The sequence below is a fragment of the Lonchura striata genome, chromosome 4A, assembly GCF_050655825.1.
Source record: "Lonchura striata isolate lonStrDom1 chromosome 4A, ASM5065582v1, whole genome shotgun sequence".
NCBI classification, from domain to species: Eukaryota; Metazoa; Chordata; class Aves; order Passeriformes; family Estrildidae; genus Lonchura; species Lonchura striata.
In genome coordinates, this window is record NC_140742.1 from 6,967,081 (window position 1) to 6,987,010 (window position 19,930).

At 50.2% G+C, this 19,930-nt stretch overlaps 1 long non-coding RNA gene across 3 annotated transcripts in view; it reads right to left on the bottom strand.

Moving 5' to 3' along the window:
- Nucleotides 1-19,844, bottom strand: part of LOC146763272 (uncharacterized) — a 35,362-nt gene extending 15,518 nt beyond the window's left edge. For all 3 annotated transcript variants that reach the window (XR_014952529.1, XR_014952528.1, XR_014952527.1), the window contains exon 1: nt 7,981-19,844. This is a non-coding gene — a long non-coding RNA (uncharacterized LOC146763272). The remainder of the gene's footprint in view (nt 1-7,980) is intronic.
- Between the last annotated feature and the right edge of the window lie 86 nt (nt 19,845-19,930).

Sequence of the window (19,930 nt, forward strand, 5' to 3'; positions counted from 1 at the left end):
CATATTTCTTACTATTTTGTGAGGATTCTACATGAGGGTGATTGCCTGGAAGCAGAGACAGGCAGGGATAGGAAAGGAAACAGCTGTGATCCCTTTTTGGAGCATTTGCTCTTATTCATCCCCTTAGATGTATCCCAATGTAAATAACCTTTCAGATCACTTTACAAAGTGATTGCTAAGTGGGACTGAGGAGAAGGTATTCTGTAATGTAGTAATTCCTGTCTTTTCTCTTTATTTTCCTGTTTGGTCATGGAGAGGAAATGTGGCTGGTTGTTAATTTGAAAGCATTTGTAGTGGTGAAGGCATAATAGATATGGAAAGTTCACAGGACTCTGACAACTGCCAATGTATTGAGGCTTGCAGATGAAAAAATGAAAGCTGCCTGTAAAGCATTCCCATTTGTCATGGAAACCCCACAATACCCCAGGACAGCTGCTTGCCTGGGATCTGTATCTCATATGTAAGGAACTAGAACAGACATGTACTCTATTATACAAAAAGTACAACCCCACAGAGACAGGTAAATAATTTTTATAAGGGAAAAACATCATCTAGAATTAATGTTTTCTGTAAAAGATGATTTTCAGGGTTTGCTTGCTATCCACCATAATCAAAAATATGGCTTAAAGTACATAAATTACAGTCTTTTATATTCTAATGCCCTAGTGCCTCCTCTGGAGATGAATTTGGTGGTGCTGCAACTGTGGCTGGAGAGCTGGTGGGGTCTGGTTTGGCAAGGAGCTCTCCTGTTGTTGAGCACAAAAATGAAACAGGTGGCAAAAGTTTCCTGGAGATGCTGGGTCAGGAGTCTTTCCTCCCCTCAAGCCACTCTGTGCTTTTGCCCCCCATAACAAATAATTCAGTGAGGTTTCACTTGAAAATTAGAATGAAAAAAAAAAAACAAAACAACAGTCCAGGGCTGTAGCTTTACCAAGCAGTTGGGTATTAGGAAAGGTTAAGCTGTGATGCAGAGGTGATACAAATTTCATGCAAGGGGTGAACTTCTGGAAAATGTCCCTCTGGTTGTTTTGGGGTGAATTTCTTTTTCATGGGGTATCTTTACAAGGGTTTCAAACACATCCTTGAACTTCGGTGTGACCGGGTTGCTTGGGAGACTGCCACAAAAGGTGCCTCAAAAAACCAGGGATATTGCTGTGAAGTTCAGGGAGGAGAAATTCCCCATCAAGCTCCCCATGAGCCTCCTTTTTGTTATATTTTTAGCAATGGCTCCTCTTAGTTCAGTCTGTGTCAGGAAATTCTGTACTGAGCTTCCCACTGTGCCACGCTGTGCCGCCAACGTCACAAGGGCAAAGCCCCTCTGCGTGGAAGAGTTTATCTAATATTCATTTCCTTAACTTCGGCAGATCCAAAGATTTCCTCCCATCCTTTCTTCTTCTCTCCACTTTTTGATTATGGCTTCAAATAACCAAACCAAGGAATATAGTAAACCTTGTAGAACAGGGGTGACAAAATTATGAAAATAAAATGGCCAGAGTAACCCAATTGCAGGCTTAGTGTGCGCAGACATAGGAAAGTGAAAGAATACTGAAGGAAGCTTTCAAAACTTTGTTTCTTTGCCAGTGCTCAATCTCCAGACACTAATTTAGCTGTGCTAGTAATGCATTTAAATGTGTTCCTCTGTTAAGCAATATATCCCCTGTGGAGCAGCTCTGGAGCAGCTGTTAGCTACAGGCACTCTGCAGGCTGAGGTCTCTGGGTCAGGAACACTCATCTTCCAGCAGCAAAGCCCCTGCACTGCTCCACACACCCAGGCTCTGTCTTCAGGAAAGGTGAGTTCCAGGCTTTGAAGTGCTGTAGCTCAGCTGCTGACAGAGGCTGAGGGCAGCTCGAGTGTTTGCTGCTCTGCCAGAGGGAGACAACGTGTCTGGAGACTCAGCACTGTCCCTTGTCACACCTGGAGACTCAGCACTGTCCCTTGTCACACCTGGGGACTCAGCACTGTCCCTCGTCACACCTCTGCTGACAACAACACTGACTTCCCTGTGAGGAGCAGTGCCTGGCTGCTGCATGCTCACTGCAAGTCACATAACCTGCTGCTCCCATGCAATTCAAACACAGACACTTCATTTTCTTTAAGTTGGTCTTCCTTTTCCAGTACCTCCACGCTTACAGAGTGTCCATGGCCAACTGAGACTCCAGGGCTGAAAGGAGAACAACCTTGACTTTGTTGCTGCTAAAGAGAGAGATTATATTTAATGTAAAAGTTATTGTCTTGGGCAGCCTTCATCTCACCAGTGCACAATTCCAGAATGCTTTAAATTAAGTCTGGAGGCTAAAAGTGTGTTAGTCATTGCCCATACATCCTGGGGGAAGCAGGGCTCTCTAAAGTTATTGTTAGCATTAGGCATCTGGTTTATGTTTATAATGATTTATTCAGCAATGGGAGACAGGTAAGGAACTATTGTGAAAGACAAACTAGAAAACATTGGGTTTTTCAAAGCTCTGAAGCCATTGTTAAATCAAAGTTGTCTGACTTCAAAAGGAATATATAACTTGATTAGATTCTTTAAACAATGTACAATGCTCACAAAGTTGGCAGCTATTATTAGAGGCAGAGTTGGTAGCACAGCCTGCTCTGGAGGTTCATGTCCCTTCAAAGTACAAGATCCTGTTCTTATGTCATGACTCTGGCTTTTGGGATTTTTTTAAGGAAAAAAATTCAGCCAAGTACTTCAACAGCCTGTGAGAGCCAGGGAAGAATACACTATTTTTTTCAGTGTTAGAATAATTCAGGAAATCCTTTCTTTGGAAATATCTAATGCTTCCATACTTTGAAAGGGGGACTTGAAATCCAATGTGGGAAGATAGGCTTTGTGCTAAAGAGGGCGTGTTGCCATTGCCATGAGGATCTGGCCACAGTTTTTTTCAGTTTTATGAGACTCTGAAGAAGTCTAGTTTGTGTCTGTGCAGTAGGGCTTTGCAAGGGCTTAGCTAAGATTAGAGAAGAGTCTCTGCTCATGTCTCCTCATGCCTGGCCCTCTCTGGCCTGTGCCATTGGTGGAATTGGTCTTTCTCCTCTCCTTGCAGCAGGAATTGGGGAGGGACAAGCCCATCCACTGCAGTGCTGACGTGTTGGAGCAGGGATGGGAGCTGTGCCTGGGAGAAGGAGCCAGTGGGACAGGGCAGGTTGGGAAGGAAAGGTTGAGAGGTTATGGTTCTTGTCCTGTTTGATCCCCTCTCCCAGCCTGATGGGTATTCCCTTCCTCTCCTGCCTGAAAAGACACTCACAAGCAATAATCCTCATTCCCTCCAGGCGTGGATCAGGCAGGGAACACACCTCTGGCTGCAGCTGCCCCAGGTTGTGGAGCTCCCACCTCAAGGGCAGCAGGGCAGCCCAGACCCTCCTGGGATGGAGGTGAAAGCTGAGTCTGGAGATCTTCAGCTCTTTGCTGAACACATGGTTATTCACCTCACCCACTTTTTGGATAAAGAAGCAATTCTGTCTCGCAGCTGATGCACTCAGCAGGTTCAGCCTCCACGGTGGCAATCCCAAGCTGCTGGACAGGGGCTTCTCAATTTTCTGTGACACAGAATGGATAAATCCTTGTCTTCACTCTGTTCTCTGCCTTGTTCCAGACTAACCTGCCTTCCTGCTGAGGAGCCACAGTGAAGGGATGCAGGGGCTGGGCAGCCAGAGGTGCCAGCTGCCAGAGCAGGCTGGGGATTTCCAGTGCCTACTGTTTGCCTGCAGGATGCAAACCAGGTCTGTGCAACTATAACTGCATACAGGCATTGGATTTACTTACCTTTTCTTTTTTTTTTTTCCATTCTCCAAAACACCCCCTGACCCAAGGGATGACCCCACCTTGGGTTTGCCACCCTGCCAAGGAAAAATTCAATAAAATGTTGTGAATTTGGGGGGCATACACTGCTCGTGGAGAACTTATCAGGGCTCTGCTATAAATTCAGCATGCCTTTGCCACCAGGTTCAGCCAGTTCTGGGCAGAGTCACCTGTCAGACCTGCAGCCATCCCACAATGGAAATAAACAACCCATGTTTTGCATGGTTGCCCTTCACCTGAGGCGAACCCTACACTCACCACCCATCCCATCACTCTTTGTCCTGGCCAAGGCACCACCTCAAAGGAGTCCCTGGGCTGGGGAAGAGCACAGCACACCCTGAATGCCTCCGAGTGACATCCCACTGTGGGACACACACGGAGTGAGGACCAAACCAACACTCAGTGTGGGGAGTTCATAGAGCTGCTGGAAGAAAGCAAACATCCCACTCCTGCTCGAGTTAGAAAAATGTCCCAGCACTGGATCCACCCAGCTCAGCTAGAGCAGGGCTGCTTGGCCAGACAACGGGCCTGGCTCTCTCCAAAGTGGATGAGTGCCAAAGGGGATTTTTAATTTCCAGATGCTTTTAAAATAAATGTAAAGCCTCTGCTGTAAACTGGCTTTGAATGGATGCCTCCCCTTCAGCCAAATAGCTGACTGATATGGGTGAGCTGACTGGGCAATAAAAGCTTTCACTGCAGTCTGGTGCATGGTGAGCACTGGTCAGCCCTGTGCCGAGGTCTGCAGTAGGACAGGGCTCCCTGCAGATCTGGGGGTCCCACAGAGCCTGCCCTCCCCCCAGAGCCTGCCCTCCCCCCAGAGCCTGCCCTCCCCACGGATCCTGTCCTCCCCACAGAGCCTGCCCTCCCCATGGATCCTGCCCTCCCCATGGATCCTGCCCTCCCCATGGAGCCTGCCCTCCCCATGGATCCTGCCCTCCCCATGGATCCTGCCCTCCCCATGGATCCTGTCCTCCCCACAGAGCCTGCCCTCCCCATGGATCCTGTCCTCCCCACAGAGCCTGCCCTCCCCATGGAGCCTGCCCTCCCCAGGGATCCTGCCCTCCCCATGGAGCCTGCCCTCCCCATGGATCCTGTCCTCCCCACAGAGCCTGCCCTCCCCACAGAGCCTGCCCTCCCCACAGAGCCTGCCCTCCCCAGGGATCCTGTCCTCCCCATGGAGCCTGCCCTCCCTGCCACCAGGCAGGCAGACGTGCTCCCTGAGCCCTCTGACTCCAGATAGAAATCTTTATGCACTCTTGATTTCCATTTTGCCCTTTCGAGGGGAGGTGGAAATGCTTTGTGAGAAGAAAGTTGGCAATAGTGGAATGGGAATAAAAAGATTTTGGGGGAGTGCTGTCCTGAACATTCAAAAGGTATGTGGATGTGGCACCTGGGGATGTGGTTTAGCAGTGAACACAGTGGTGCTGGGTTAATGGCTGGACTGGATTATGTTAGAGGACTTTTCCATCCTAAACCACTCTGTGATTCTATTCTGGGGTCAGGAGTGGTGAAGGGGTGACATTGCAGGACCCTGTGCACTTTGCTGGGGATCAGGACACAGATGTTTCTAAGCCTGGGTGAATCCCTCCACAAACAATCTGAACCTGGTAGCTGCCAACCAGCATAACAAGACTGGTGCATGAATTTTTAGTGTCCCTGGGCAGCCACCCAGCTGTGCTCCAGGGCCCTGGGAGCTGGGGCAATTCCTCCACAGCCCCCATAACCCAGTTTTGGCTGCCCACTAGAGATTTGGGCATCCCCAGCCTGCGTGGAGATGGCTGTTTCATGCAATCTTATTTCTCCAGAGAAGCTGGGGGTGCTTTGTGAACCCACCCTGAGACACTGCTATGGCCATCGAAATGTAAATGAGATGGCTCCCACATCTGGGTGAACACCAGTCAGGATGGCCATGGCAGGGACAGGGACACCTGGGGCTCTGCAGCCCATCAGCTGCCAATTCACCTCCTGCTGCCCATCATCGAGGGTTTCAGAGACATCTTTTCAGTTGTGGGTGGAGGCAGGGGCTGAAGGGAGCACACGTGGGGGCTCTCCCCTCCTGTTTGGAGGTGATTCAGGTGTGCAGCACCTTCGGTGGCTCCTCTGCCAGGCATTGGGTGACCCACATAGGGGGGGGATATGTCTAATCCTTGTTCCTGTTTCAAACGATTCCCCGTGGCACCTCACAAAAGACTGAACGGACAGCAAGCATAAAGGCAGAATAATCCTTATGCTGGGAATGCCTTTGAGCAGCCCTGGCCTGCCTCCACAGGCACTGGCTGGCACCGGGGCTGCCACGCAGTTCGTGTTTGTCTGAAGTTTTGGAGGTGGGAGACAGGATCCTGACTACAATATTTGCATCTGGATTGGAATTTCAAATGCCAGAACATACATCTGTGTTGCTCCATGTTAGTAATTTCTTCCTGATTTGATGTGCCTGGTCATTGAGTAAGAGCCACAACAGACTTGCTTTTTTACCCTGCTCTTGTTTGGCTTATTAATTACATCTCCTGTGACACTGCAGTCTGGCCTCAACGGATTCATTTGTGATTCTCCTGTGATATGCATGCTGTAGCAGCAGATACTAGCACATAATCATTTAACATATGAATGCTGTCAGAGAGTTTAATCAAACCCAAAATTGCCGCCTTTGTGCCTCGCACTAACTCGTTGTGACTGCACAAAGTGAGCCCAGCTCCCCAACACAAAGAGCAATCGCAGCCTGGCCCTTTGTCTACTCTCTTTGTATAATTTCCTGAACCCTGCCCTGTTCCACCTGCTCACTGATGTTAAGCTTATTTATGGATAATTTATATGCAGCCCATTCCACAAATGCACAAGATGCATTTTTTAGGGGAGCTGCGGGAACGAGCCTCTCACCACGCGAGTTCCCCTCCAGTCTGTAAGTCCCGAAGTCCAAATGCCTCATCAGCACTTTCTGAGCCTTCCCTGAAACACCGATGTGTTCCTGTCCTCGCACCGGCAATTCAAGCGCTCTTTTGGGGGATGGAGGATAAGCGGCAATTTGATTATTATTTTTTTTTTTCCTATTGTTTTTGTTACCAAACCCGCTGGCAGCCTGGCTGGGCAGGCGTTCCTGAGCGTTTCTGCGGCGCTCGCAGCCCTGACCCGGCGCTCCCGGAGGAAGTGCGGGGTTCCTGGAAAGCATTGTAGCATTGTTCCTTCCCACTGCTGTTTGTTCCGCGCCGGGAAAAGCAGAATAAAGGGCAGAGGGGACCCGGCCATCGGGACCGTGTGTCCTGGCTGATCCTTCAGCCTGCAGGAGCAGCCCTGCGTGGTGGAGGTGTCCTCTGCTCCCTGAGGCTTTTCCGCATGGAGAGCGGCCAGAGCTTTGCTGCTGGAGGCTCTCAGGTACGATCCCAGTGCAGCATTCAGAGGAGGGATGTTTCTCTCACAAATTGTCTCTTTCAGGCCCATCATCCCTTAAAATGTAAACACAACCTCAGGACCAGCCAGGCTGATGTTGGTTGTGTTTCAGGAAAGCTCTGCCCCTGCTCTTCCCTTGAACTTGCTCTTTAAGGTACCCTTCACCCTCCTTCTGGTCCCCTGTGGCCACCTCTGTCAATGCTGCATCTTCTAGGATGCTCACTCCAGGCAGGCAGAGCCAAAAAAAAACCAAAAAAAAAACCAAACCCAAAAACCAAGCCTGTCTGCTGAGCAAAAGGTCCAGGAGGAGGAAAAATAAACACATGAAAAAGCCACAATGTTCAAGAACTGGACATATCACTGGATATTTAAATGAATGAAAGGTCCCTAAGAGCTATGCTAGCAGAAATGCTTCAGAAATGGCATAAATTTTACATGAAATAAAGTAATAGCAAGACAGCAGTGTCAGAGATAGCATCTGTGTCTGGCACTCAAAACAGCTGATGTGGTGACTTCCAGTCTGACAGAGCTGCCAGGCTCTCAAAGAGCACACTGATACCCATTGAGAGATGGGGAAACTGAGGCAGGAGTGTATGCCACCAAACTGGCAGCAGGACAAAACTGCCCCTGGATGCTGGCCTGGGCACCCAATTGTGTCCCCCCTACCCCAACTTCATCCCCATCCCAGCTCACCCCCAGCCCACTCAATCTCATGTCATGTTCTCCTGTCTCCTCCCACCCTACCCCAACCCATCCTATCCCCTTCTTGTCCTGGTAAGACTGCACAACTCACCATGGGATCCTCAGGGATGTCCTGCTCCCACTCTAGGTGCTGCACCAGTGCCAAGGGAAGGACCCACAGCAGCTTTTGTGTGCTGGGAAGTTCTGCAGGGAAAATTTGGATTTGACCCTCTGCCACCCAGCTCCTGTTGAGTGTGCATCAAAACCTGCTTTGCAATGCAAAAAGTTTTCTCATGGTCTCTTTTTTTTTTTTTTTTTTTTTTTTTTTTTTTTTTGTGTGTGTAGGGCATGAATGGGAGTATGGGACAACTGGGATTGACTCCTATTCCCAGGAGTTGCTGGCCTAACAGGGATAAATGACTCCCAAAATATTGCAAAGACTATTAAAACTATTGCTGATAAAAGGCAAGAATCTGGGAAAACAGACTAGACTGGGCTATTTTTAGAAGAAATGGCATCTGGACAGCATGAGAAATGCCTTGTACAAATTTAGTACAGCTGATGTTTGAACAAGAAGTTTGCTGGCAAAACTCCAGCACAGGCACTGTGACCAGCACAAACCAGCAGCTCCAGTGCCAGCCAGGGACACCCATGGCCAGGTGTCACTCAGAGCCACCTACAATAGGGACACGAGAGCAGCCAGCACTCTGGGGGCTCTGGACAAGGATTTACTGTGGTGCTGTGTCCCTGGGCAGATGTGTCACACCATGGTGCCACCACAGCAGCGTCTGTGCCAGCGGCCAGCTGGTCTGCTTCAGGTGGAGTTGGAGTGGGAGGCTGGGCAAAGTTTGTGGTCAAACAAACCAAAAAGCACTGTCAGCTGTTAAAATACCCAAACTATTTAAAAACTAAGTGCTGGTGCCTCCTGATCCCAGACAATTTTGCCTGCCTGTATTTCTGCAGCAGCTGGGCTTGAGAGAGGGAAAAGCCCTGCAAGGGCAGAGCAGTGCTCCTCAGTAAGGGGACATACTCATCTTACATCCAGAGCAGACATTTAAATTGCTGATAGAAAACAGACATTGCCTGGCATGTATTTTCTCTCCACCCGTGCAAAGAATTAATCTCTCTCATGTTGTTACAGATACATCCCTCTTGGTTTTATTTAACAATGATTTGGATTTGGAATCAGGGTCCAACTGACTCCAGGTGTGGCTGAGGGGGCCTGGACCAGTGAGGTTTGAAGAACAAGTGGCACAGCTCTCCCCTGCAGACGTGTCGTGCACAGGATGAGGGTGTGGGTGGATCCAGCCATGCATGGCCAAGGGGTAGGCAGCTCCAGGAACTGCCACTCCCCAGTTTGCAGGGCACTGGGATGGCCAGTGCAGTTATCCCCTGCAGCATGTGGGACCAGACACTGAGGGTGCTGCACAAGGCCCAGAACCCTTTGCTGCCCACCCTAAACCCAGACACCAGCCTGGAGTGAGCTTTTTGTTCAATCTGGCAGCCAAGTCCTTCAATACACCTGTGTAGTCAGTGCTGATGCCAGGGGTCTGAGGAATGGCAAATTTGCTACCGTGGTCTGGTCACAGATGCTAGGCCCTGGACTGATGTGTCCTCATTGCCTCCTGCTCCACCACCTCCCTGCATCCCTCCCTGCCTGACCTACCTCCTTCCTCATCCCTGTAGGACACTGCTCTTACCCTGCAGATTGGAGCCCCTGCCCTCCCCTCCTCTTTGAACCCAGCAGCCCCTGCATCACCACTCCCAGTATGGCTGTGTATGCAGAGACTGGTTCCAGTCCTGGCAGGGAGAATCAGGTCTGCCCCCAGGTCCAGCAAGGACACAGGGTGCCACCGAGCTGGGGGTGAGAGGGAGCCCAGCCCTTCAGTTACAGCAAAGGCAGCAGAGACACTCCTGATGGCTGTGTCGTGATAGAAGTAATGAAAAAGTGCCCAAGTTAAACCCTGGCCATCTGTCTCTGTTTTGTAACCTGCTTCTCTGGCTGGAGCTGGCAGCTCGACACTCAGCTGGCTATGGACCTTTTCCAAAGGTTATTGCAGGGAGTGTGAACCATCTTGCCATGGCCTTGGGCTCCCAGGCCAATTTCTTCATGGAAAAAGCTCTGGGTGAGTTCTAGACACAGCACTTGGGCACAGATGGGGCAGCTGTGTGTGGCTGGGAGCCCCTCGGAGCCAGCAGACCCAGGTTTGCAGCCCAGCAGCAGCAGAAGAGGCAGGCACAGGGAGAGGGAACCAGGAACCAAGGAGGGGGTCTGGGCACAAAAACTCCTTTGTGCATCCCAGACACAGAGGCCACAGCACCCCCGAGAGACCTGGCAAGTCCCAGTCTCCTTGCCCAGTGACAGAACAGACTGTCACTCCCCTGCCCCCACTGTGTTTGCTGTGGTTGCTCATTGTTTGTGTTTGGACATCCACTGGGTACTGGTGAAAGCACTGAGAGCCCAGACTCACAGAGTTTTGTGTATTTCAACACCAGTGATTATTCATCCAGTAATCTCAGATTGGAGTGTGGTTTTTATTATTTGCTACTCTTCAGCGTCCTGTTTAAAATGTTTCCAGCCCAGGCACAGGAAGAGCTGCCCTGTGCCCAGACACACGCACATGCAGCAGAGCTCACTGGTACAAAGCACTTCCCAAACATCTCAGTGAGCACACAGCATGTGGAAACAGCCCAGCTCAGCTCAGCAACCCTCATCTTTCCCCAAAGGAAAGATGTTTGCTATGGTGATGACCTCTGTCTCCATAACCAATCATTAAAACAGAGTATTTATTTCCTATCTTCTTTTATCCTGGAGGATACAATCATGTCCCAGAGTCAGCAGTGCAATAATTCCTGTCCCTGCACACTGTGACCCCACGAGCAGGAGAGACATTGTCCCAAGGAGATGTCTCCAGCAGATTGGGAAAGCTCCTGGGGAGGGCAAGGTATACTGGGCTGGCTAGGAGGCAAAATCAGAGCTGGTTTGGAGCTGGGGTACTCTTCTGAGAAGGAGGTCAAAGTATTTCCCAGAACTCCCCTGCCTGCAGGTGGGAAAAGAGCCTGAAAAGAGTTGATTCAGATTGATGGTGCATTGGTTTTAGATCTTGTTTTTTCCTATATACCCTTTGCAATGCCTCAGCTGCCACAAGACAGGTGTGACATGAGCTGACAGCACGGAGAGATGCATGTGAGAGCAGCCAAACCTCTGTGACATTTGCAGCCTTCCAGCATCTCTGAACACATCCTGCTCTGCACACCCGGCTGGTTCCACAGGTCCAGTGCAAAGGACCTGCAGCTCGGGAGTTTAGCAGAGCTGAGCAGAGGAAGAAGGGCAGCAGATGTCTGTGTGATGTGAGATGTGAGATGTGAGATGTGAATTATCAGCCCAGACCTCAGCAAAGGAGGTCCTGAAGAGCCCTTTGCAGGTAGGGCTGTTGCATCTGCCACCTGCCCTGATCTTGAGCTCTAACAGCTGCCCAGCATGCAGGAAAGAGCTGTGCCACCCTCCTGCCTCAGGGCACTCAGAGTAGTCAGTGCCTGAGAGAACATTTGGGCTCTGAGCAGAGGGAACAGGAACCCAGTTGAAATGCTGCACTAAAAATAGCCCCATGTCTGAGTGGAAGCACACTGTGGCTGGCTGGGGTTTCACATCCCTGAGGAAGCCTGAGCTGACCAGGCACCCTTCACTCCTGTTATTGTCCACCTTCCCCTGTCCCTCCAGAGACACCCTGGGGACTAACTAGCAAATAAATGGCTTTTCACAGGACAACAATAGCTTCTGTGCTCAGTCTCCATGAGATGTGGTTTGGTAGCTTTGCAAGAATCAAGCCAGCTGCCAGTATGGCCCAGAATGAATGAGAAAAGCTGAAACAGGGCTGTGGGGATGGAGAAGCAAAATATCAGAGCCTAGGAACCCAGCCCAGGCCACCTCAGGAACACTGCAGACATGGGACTGCCTGGGAGGGAGCTGGGGATGGGTGGCCCTGAGGAGCTGCAGTGTGGCCCCGCTTTCTGGATGCTGCAGAGGGAAGAAAGTAAAGGCAAGTTTAGGAAAAAGCTGATGAGAGAAGCGCATCTCAGGGCATTTAATTTCAGCGGAGTTAGGCTACCAAGGATGTGGGTATTTGTTCATTTGACTTGGCTGGTTTGGGTTTTCATGAGGTTGGGTTTTCATGAAATGCCTCCTAGAGCCACAAAAGCCAAACTCCAGATTAGCCCAGATTTGCTGCCACAGTCACATTACAGCACGCAGGATTGCAAATGTAGTCTGCACCAGACCTCTTCCATGTGGCTTCTCCATACAGAACTCCCTGGCTTTTCACTGTCCAAAGGGAAAAGACAGATTAGGGTGGATGCTGGGTACCACAGCCCAGACAGCCTCTGCCTCTGTACCCACTTGCCCATATTGAAACCCCTCCTGCCCCTCTGGTGCCTGGCCTTGCACCAGCCCCATCCGTCTGTCCCTCCTGACACCCCAACCAGCATTCCTACAAAACCCTCATTACTGAGGCCTATGCAATGAAACATGAAGGAGGTGGATTAGGATTTCAGTGACAATTCAGGTGTTTTTCACCTTTCCAGCATTTGTCTTGGACATCTCACCCAGTGTAAAGTGGGGCTTTCTGCAAGCCACCAAATGCTGGGCACTTACCCAACAGTGTTTTTGCAGTTTCAGTGGGGATGGTGCCTCACTGTCACAAAATATTATTGCTGATGGTAAAAGAAGTTTGTTGCTCACTCAAGAAAAATAAATCCTTGACCCTTTACGAGACCTGTGCAGTAGTGGCGCCGTTGACTCCTTGTGAAAGTGTGTGGGTGGGAAAATAATCTGTGCTGACTTTTCTGCTGGCTCTGTGAGCTGTGTCAGACATGCACCCTCTCAATAGATGCCTGATAATGCTCAGCTACTCCTCTGCTCACAGCCTGCAAGCCCCTACAGAAATACTGACTGCAAGCCTGGAATTAGAGTCTCCCACTCATTATTTGAGAAGGACGTGCCTTTCACAGCCAAGTGGCCTCTATTTTCTTGGGGGGAAACATGTGCTTATCTCTTATTTATGTGATTTATTTCTTGAGATTAATGCATCAAATTGGCTTGCTCCCAACCTCTCAGTAAAGTCTTGGTTTTTGTGGGATTGTCCTGAGCCACACAAAGTTTCACTGCCTGTCTTCTGAAACTGAGAGGAGGATTTTTATCTTGATCATAAAGCAGAAATTGGGGGTTTTTCAAATGTAAGGCAGTCAGCATTGTTTTGATCTGCAGGCAAATGATAGCTTTCTCTGAGTTCAAGGAGGGCTATTAAATCAGCCCTGTGGAGATAGAGCAAACAAAACCAGACAGAGTGAAGGAGAGAGGGGGAATGTTCCTATTCACATAGGCACGAAAGCAGGGGAGGCAAGTTAATGATCAGCTCATCTGGGGTGTTTACTTTTGCATGCCACTGGGGTAAACAGAGCCATGTCATCCCTCCAGCCTGCTCTTGTTTATAAATACACAATAACATTTACGGCTGAGCTGGCTGGACTGCCCTGGGTCCTGGCTGGAGAAGCCAGAGGGGTCTCAGCTCCCACTCCTGCATGGGACAAGCCCTGCTTTTAGGGCTCTGCTGCTGCAGATCCACCTTCCAGCTCTGTGTTTGTATTTCTTTTTGCTGGGAGGCACAAGCTCACCTGGCAGTGCAGTCCCTTGGAGATGCCCTTCTAAAAAACCTATGGCAACATCTTTCTCACCTGATTCCTGTGGATCCTTGGAGCCACCCCTTTGCATTTCTGGGTTCAGAGCAGCAGCAGGTCCCAGAGCCCCTGTTGGTGTTTTACAACAGCCTGAGCATGCAGAGAGACCAACAGGCTCATCTTCCTGTTAGTCAATCCATCATGATGGCAGACAGATTGAGGATTTGAAGTTATTGGTGTTATTGACTGCAGTTCATATAAGTCACATTTCACCTAAAACACAAAGTTTTTACAAATGCTATGAAGTTCCTGTGGATGCAACTATTTAGTGAACCCCAGTGGAGGAAGCAGAACAGCAAATACTGGGTGATTCATTCACTGCAGCTGATGACTTAGTGCCTAATTTTTTTGTCCTGGATTCATTGATCACCACAGAAAAAACTAATAATCTTTAATGATTTTTTTAAAGTTCCTGCCCTAGGTCTTGGTGCTGACCTGTCAGCACTAAAGGTACAGTGTGCTGTGAGTTTGGAATGTGTCTCCACGAGGAGGTGTCACGCAGGGTTTGTCTGCACGCAGATTTGCACCAGCTAAAAGACACTGATGCAACTTCCTGTACAGACAGAACTGGTAGTTTAAAAGAATTTTTTTTGTGTCTTACTTAAAACCCACTTCCAAACAATTAAAATTAGACATATTCTGACTTAAGTCTAAGACACAGTGGTGGTCACATAGGTTTTTCCCACCTTAAGTGTTGCATGTGTAGTTTAATCAGTGCAATTCCATGTGTGTCCTTATATCCATATCACATGTAAAAGTATGCACTGAATCTACATAATATTTCTATGAATAATGACTGATACTTATTATTATTTTGTTAAGTAATTGTGTTGACACATTTCTGCTGGAATTTGCATAGAAGGCAAGAAATTCTGCTTCTGTAAATTGTCAATGTAGTTACCAGGCACTATTCATCCTAGTTTTTATTACTAAAACCATAATCCCATAATGATGCAAAAGAAAACTGAATAAACTGCAGAATAAATTGGTTTACATGGGAATACATGTTTACAGAAAGTTGTTGTTCACAGTGACAAATCCATCTTCCTATTTGCATCCATCCCCACAAGGGGACTTGCAGAGCCCTTAATCAAATTTAAAATAGCCAAATGAGGATCAGTGGGTTGTATGTTTCTGAGAGAAGAGCAGTTCTGGGTTGCTTTATGTCCCTGACATATAAAAAGCAAGTAATGCCTGAGCTTCCATGGATGTTTGCATGGATGTTGGCATGGATGCTGTCTCTTGCCATGGCACTGCTGGCATTTTAGGCTAATACCAAGATCAGCACAGGATAAAAACTGGAAAAAATGTAATCACCAAATATTACATAATGAACGCAAAAATGACAAACTTTGCACAGAACCTTATTCACAACAAATTATTCAGCCAGCTGTAATCAAGGTCATTTCAATCTGAAAGCATTTTCTATTGAAATCCCCAAAAGTATTCAGGCCCACCACTGAGTGTTCATTGCCCACAATTGCTCTTGTGTGTCTGGATGCCCCAGGGTGGTGGGGCACCCCGAGGATGTGCCCACCAGAGCCCTGTCACCCACCAAGGAAGCCAGCACAGCCTCTTTTTCAGGAATGTCAGACCCAAGCGTGACTCACACATTTCCAAAACTGCCATTCCCTTCTGCTGGGGTTTGCTCCATCCCTCTCCTCCACGGTGGCTCCAGGTGGATGTGCTCTTTGCTCCACAGCTTGAGCCCTTGGGCCATGAGGTCACCGTGACTTCAGGGTGGCACCTGTGCCCATGTCACACGGACCAGCCCCTGGGGTTTGGAGCTGGGCATCAGTGCTGGAACTGTCTCTGCTCTGCTGGAGCTTGGCTGGTCTCTGGGAAATCTGGCTGAGGCTCAAGCTTTTGTGATGGAGGCTTATCCATGCTGCTGCCTAAGCTGGAGAGAGTGGCTGAGTTTCCAGAAGGACAGCCTGCAGCAAGTACAGGGAAGCTGCTGACAAAGGGTCATGGGTAGAGAGGGGGATGCTCTGAAATGCTTTGCTTGGCACATGCAGGACTGTGCAAGATGGTTTTGTAGTTAAAGCTCAGGCCAAGGCCCCCAGAGACTTGAGCTCAGAGCCTCCAAGCAGAGCTCTGCATCCTTGTACTCACATTTCCCATCCACACAATGGGACAATGACCCTCCCTCGGCGCCTGGACGCCAGCAGGACAGTCCCCACGGCAGCTGCGACATGGACACCCTGCTCTGCTATGAAAGACAGACAAAGATGTAAAAAGTTCTGGCTGTGCTTTCCTAAAAAAATGCTGAAGCTTTGCTAGACAAGACGTAGGGTTTCTCCCTGCAGCAGCACCAGAAGTAACTGTGCAAACTACCCAGCGCAATTTAATTCCTTTTCTGGAGTGACTAACACCTCTATTATTCCCATCTGACTGCTGCAGACATCCTGCCACACAATTGTGTTATAGTCTGTGGCAAGAAAGATAACTGAGCCTAAAATTAAATCATCCAGCACATTTTAATATTAGCACAGGCAAGGAGTGAATTCCTCGTGGATGAAATTCACCTCTTCTTGGCAAAATCAGCCCTTGGTACCTCACCACCAGCAGTGATGTGCTGTGAATTATTTGTCTTTTCAGTTTGTGATCCCCTGGCCCAGGTAGAGGCTATTTGGTGCAGGGACTTGCCCTGTTGCCACTGCTCTTCACAGGGTGCTGAAGGAGGTCCCGGATGGGTCATTGCATTGCTCAGACAGCTGGAGATTCATTCAATGAGGACAAGCAGGCTGTGGACATTAAGTGTGTGAGCAGATACTCCCATGTGAATAATCTGGTTATAACCAGAGTCTCATGGCATTTTTGCCTCTGGGAGAAAAGACAGCACTGAACCGCAGCAGGGATATCCCAGGCTCCTTTGGCTGCAACAGGATGGCTGCTCTGTTTTCTTTCAAATATAGTTTTCTGCCAAAAATAACCCTCTGGGGTTTGTCACGGTGTCTTTTTCATAGTGAACTCCAAAAGCAAGTCGGGCTTTGAGGTGCTGAAAGCTCCTTTGCAGGGCCTGGCAGGCAGCCTGGCACTTTGGGGCACTGCTCACACCCGCTGTCCCACCCTCCGGCCCCAGCCAGGGGTTTGCTTACTGCGGCAGCGTGAGGAGAAGGACTCAGTTTCAGGGGATGGAGAAATATTAATTGAAATGTGACCTGATGAGCCTGCAAAGTCACTGCAGAACTCTGTCCATGCAGAGGAATCTGGACTGTCCTCGTAGGCTGTCCTGACTGCAGGACCTGTTATCTCGGCATCTCTCACCGGATAAAGCGGCTCGGGGGCTGCTGGTGGAGAGCCAGGGCAATGACGGCTGCCTGCGACGCTCGGACCTTTCCCCACCGGTCCTGCGGGCATCCCTGCGGCTCTGGGATGGGGCAGCAAGGCGGAGCAGCCGTGGGGCCCCCGCTGCAGCAGCGCACACCAGCGCGGCCGGAGCCCTCGATCCCCGGCTTCCCGGTGGGATTTCTGCACTCTTGTGCTCCCTCTGCTGGTCCTCAGCCCGGCGCCGCTCCCGCACCGCTCCCGCACCTCTCCCGCACCTCTCCCGCACCGCTCCCGCACCGCTCCACACCTCTCCCGCACCTCTCCCGCACCTCTCCCGCACCTCTCCCGCACCGCTCCGCACCTCTCCCGCACCTCTCCCGCACCTCTCCCGCACAGCTCCCGCACCGCTCCCGCACCTCTCCCGCACCTCTCCCGCACCGCTCCCGCACCTCTCCCGCACCTCTCCCGCCCCGCTCCCGCACAGACTCCGCTGTGCGCGGCACTCCGAGCCCTTGTGTTTCCCCCTGCGCTCCCCAGGACCAGCAGCACCCTAAGCGTGTCTCCACTGTAGCCTGCAGCGAAGGAGAGGTCCCAGTGCCAGCAGGACAGACGGTGCTGCTGGGACTGCTCCAAGCAGGGCACGCCAGCATCCAGACGGGATCAGCATGGCCAAAATAAAAACTTTAAAATATGCTCTCGGGAGAGATATCGCAGGAAATGGCTGTGAAGAAGATGGCAAAGACTGGACTGGGGCTGCAGCGATCACGGTATTAGAGTTATGCAGAGATTTATCAGCCCAGTTTTGCAAAAACACACTGGGTAACTTTTTGCACCAGCACCTCCATAGCTTGCACTGTTGGTGTCACACTGTCAGAGGTGATGTGCTCCGCTCTGACATTGCACAATTACAGCTGGCCACCAACCTGCCACCAGCAGAGATGGAGGACATCAGTTTGGAGCAAAGGCTGCAGCTCGGCAGTGGCCACCAGACACCAGCCTGCTGAAGGGGACAAGAGCACACCAAATCAGGCCAGGACATGATGCTGCAAAGTCTGGTTTGCAGGCTGCACTCCAGGACTGCATGGGGTCCTCCTGCGCTTTCTGTCAGCATTACTTGCCAGCTTTATTAGAAAGCTGGTTGTTGTTTTAAGGCTGCTTTCTAGCGGTTATTGCCAACGAGGGACTGAGGTGGGGGAGCTACTCTCTGCACGGCGCAAGTGGCAGCTGCCAAGACACCTTCTCCAAGGCCCCATAATAACTTGGTTATGGCTCAGGCTGCCTTGTCTCAGCCAGACATCTCAGAGAGTGACCCAGCACAGGAGGCTGCTGCACAGCCAGCCCTCCCAGGTCAGAGCTCTGTGTCCCCATCCCCGTCCATGCAGTGACATCCAGCTGTCTCACTCACTGCCATGGTGTGGTCATGTTCCTGACATTCTTCAGACTCAGACAGGAGTTACTGCTTAGCAAAGGAGGAAATACCTGCCCCGAGCAAGCTAAAACTCACTGTGCCCCAGAAGCAGCCCAGCATGAAAAGGAGCTCCAAAGCAAGGGGGAAGGAAGAGGATGTAATTTGAACAACAAAAACAACGCTGTTATCCTTCTCACACAGCCCTCCTCTCCTGTCCAGCACCACCACTGCACTCTGGAAGCCACAGAGACCCATTGTCTGTCACTGACTGTCATCTGCCACCACCACCCCAAAACCCAAGCAACTCGATGTGTCCAAGTCCAGCCTTCTCTGCAGGCAAGAGGCAGCCCAGCAGCTCCCAACAGTGCATGTTGCTGTTCAGGGGGTGCAGGCTCGGCATTTGAGAGCTGCTTTCCAGAGCAAACAATAAACTTTTAAAATAAGTGTGGGGTTCTCTGAAAGTCACTGAATTCAATGGCTGAGCCCTGCAACAAAGGCTCTTCCTGAGTGTGGTGGCTCGCTGCCCACCACCCTCCCATGGGGACAGCAGAGGCGGCTGAGAGGAGGTGAGTGCTGGCTCCAGTTTGTAAACTGTGGCTGCTGGAGAAAACAAAACCTGAACAGAACTTTCAGTAGGTCTCAGTGCTTTTCCCCGACGCAGCTGGTTCCCAGGGGTCACCAGCACCATGAGCTGCTGCTTTTCCCAGCCCCAAGGCACCTGTCTGCCCATGGGGTACTCTGCTGAAACCCTTTCAGGGGGAGCTGCTGGTGCTTCTGCCAACACCAGCTGCAAGTGCTGGGTGATGCCCCGCAGACATTTCTCCTCGTGCTGAGCTCACCGGAGGTTTCTGCACATCATAGGGCTACTCCCATCTAACCACCACCTCACACCCCAAGTACCTTTAGGGTGTCCTGTTCTGCATTGGCACCACTGGCAGGGAACAACCACCGGTGCAGGCACCCACCGTGACCCCGAGCAGTGCTGTTAAAAGGAACCAGCTGCTTCTGCATTTGGCAGGTTGATCCCTGCCTGAGAGGAGGTGAAACTCCACATCTGACCATCTGCTGCAGAGCCATAAAGAACCAGGCAGGCAGGACTGGTGTTCTACAGCACGGAGCATTCTCCAGGTGAAGCATCTTCACTGACCTTTCACTTTGTACAGACTTTTAGGCAAAATATTTTCCATAGAAAAATCCATCATCTTTCAAAACTGATTCCTCTGCTTCCTGGGAGAATTTTTCTGGGTGCAAACAAACAGTTAAACACATGTAGCTGTCTCCCATGTTAATTCTCCTTGGTATCACGGACAGCTGATATCCTTTCAGTGCATGAAACCACAAAGGCAAAGTAAGTGAGAGCATAGAAGAATGAGGCTCAGATGGTGAAACCTTCCCAAGTGGAGGTTGCTAAAATGAAAGAGTAAAAGTTTTCCTATGGTTAAGAATAGCCCTGTTATCTCTAAGGGAGGCAGCAAACTTTCCTCTCCGAGGAATAGGTAAGTAGGCAGCACCAAGTGAGGCAGTCTGGCATAAATCTGCTCGAGGAGCAGCTCTCAGTATATTGCCATATACTGAGAGAAACACACAAGCTCCATTACTCTTGTTAATTCTGCAGCAAAATTATTTTTCCAAATCTTCCACAAACCAG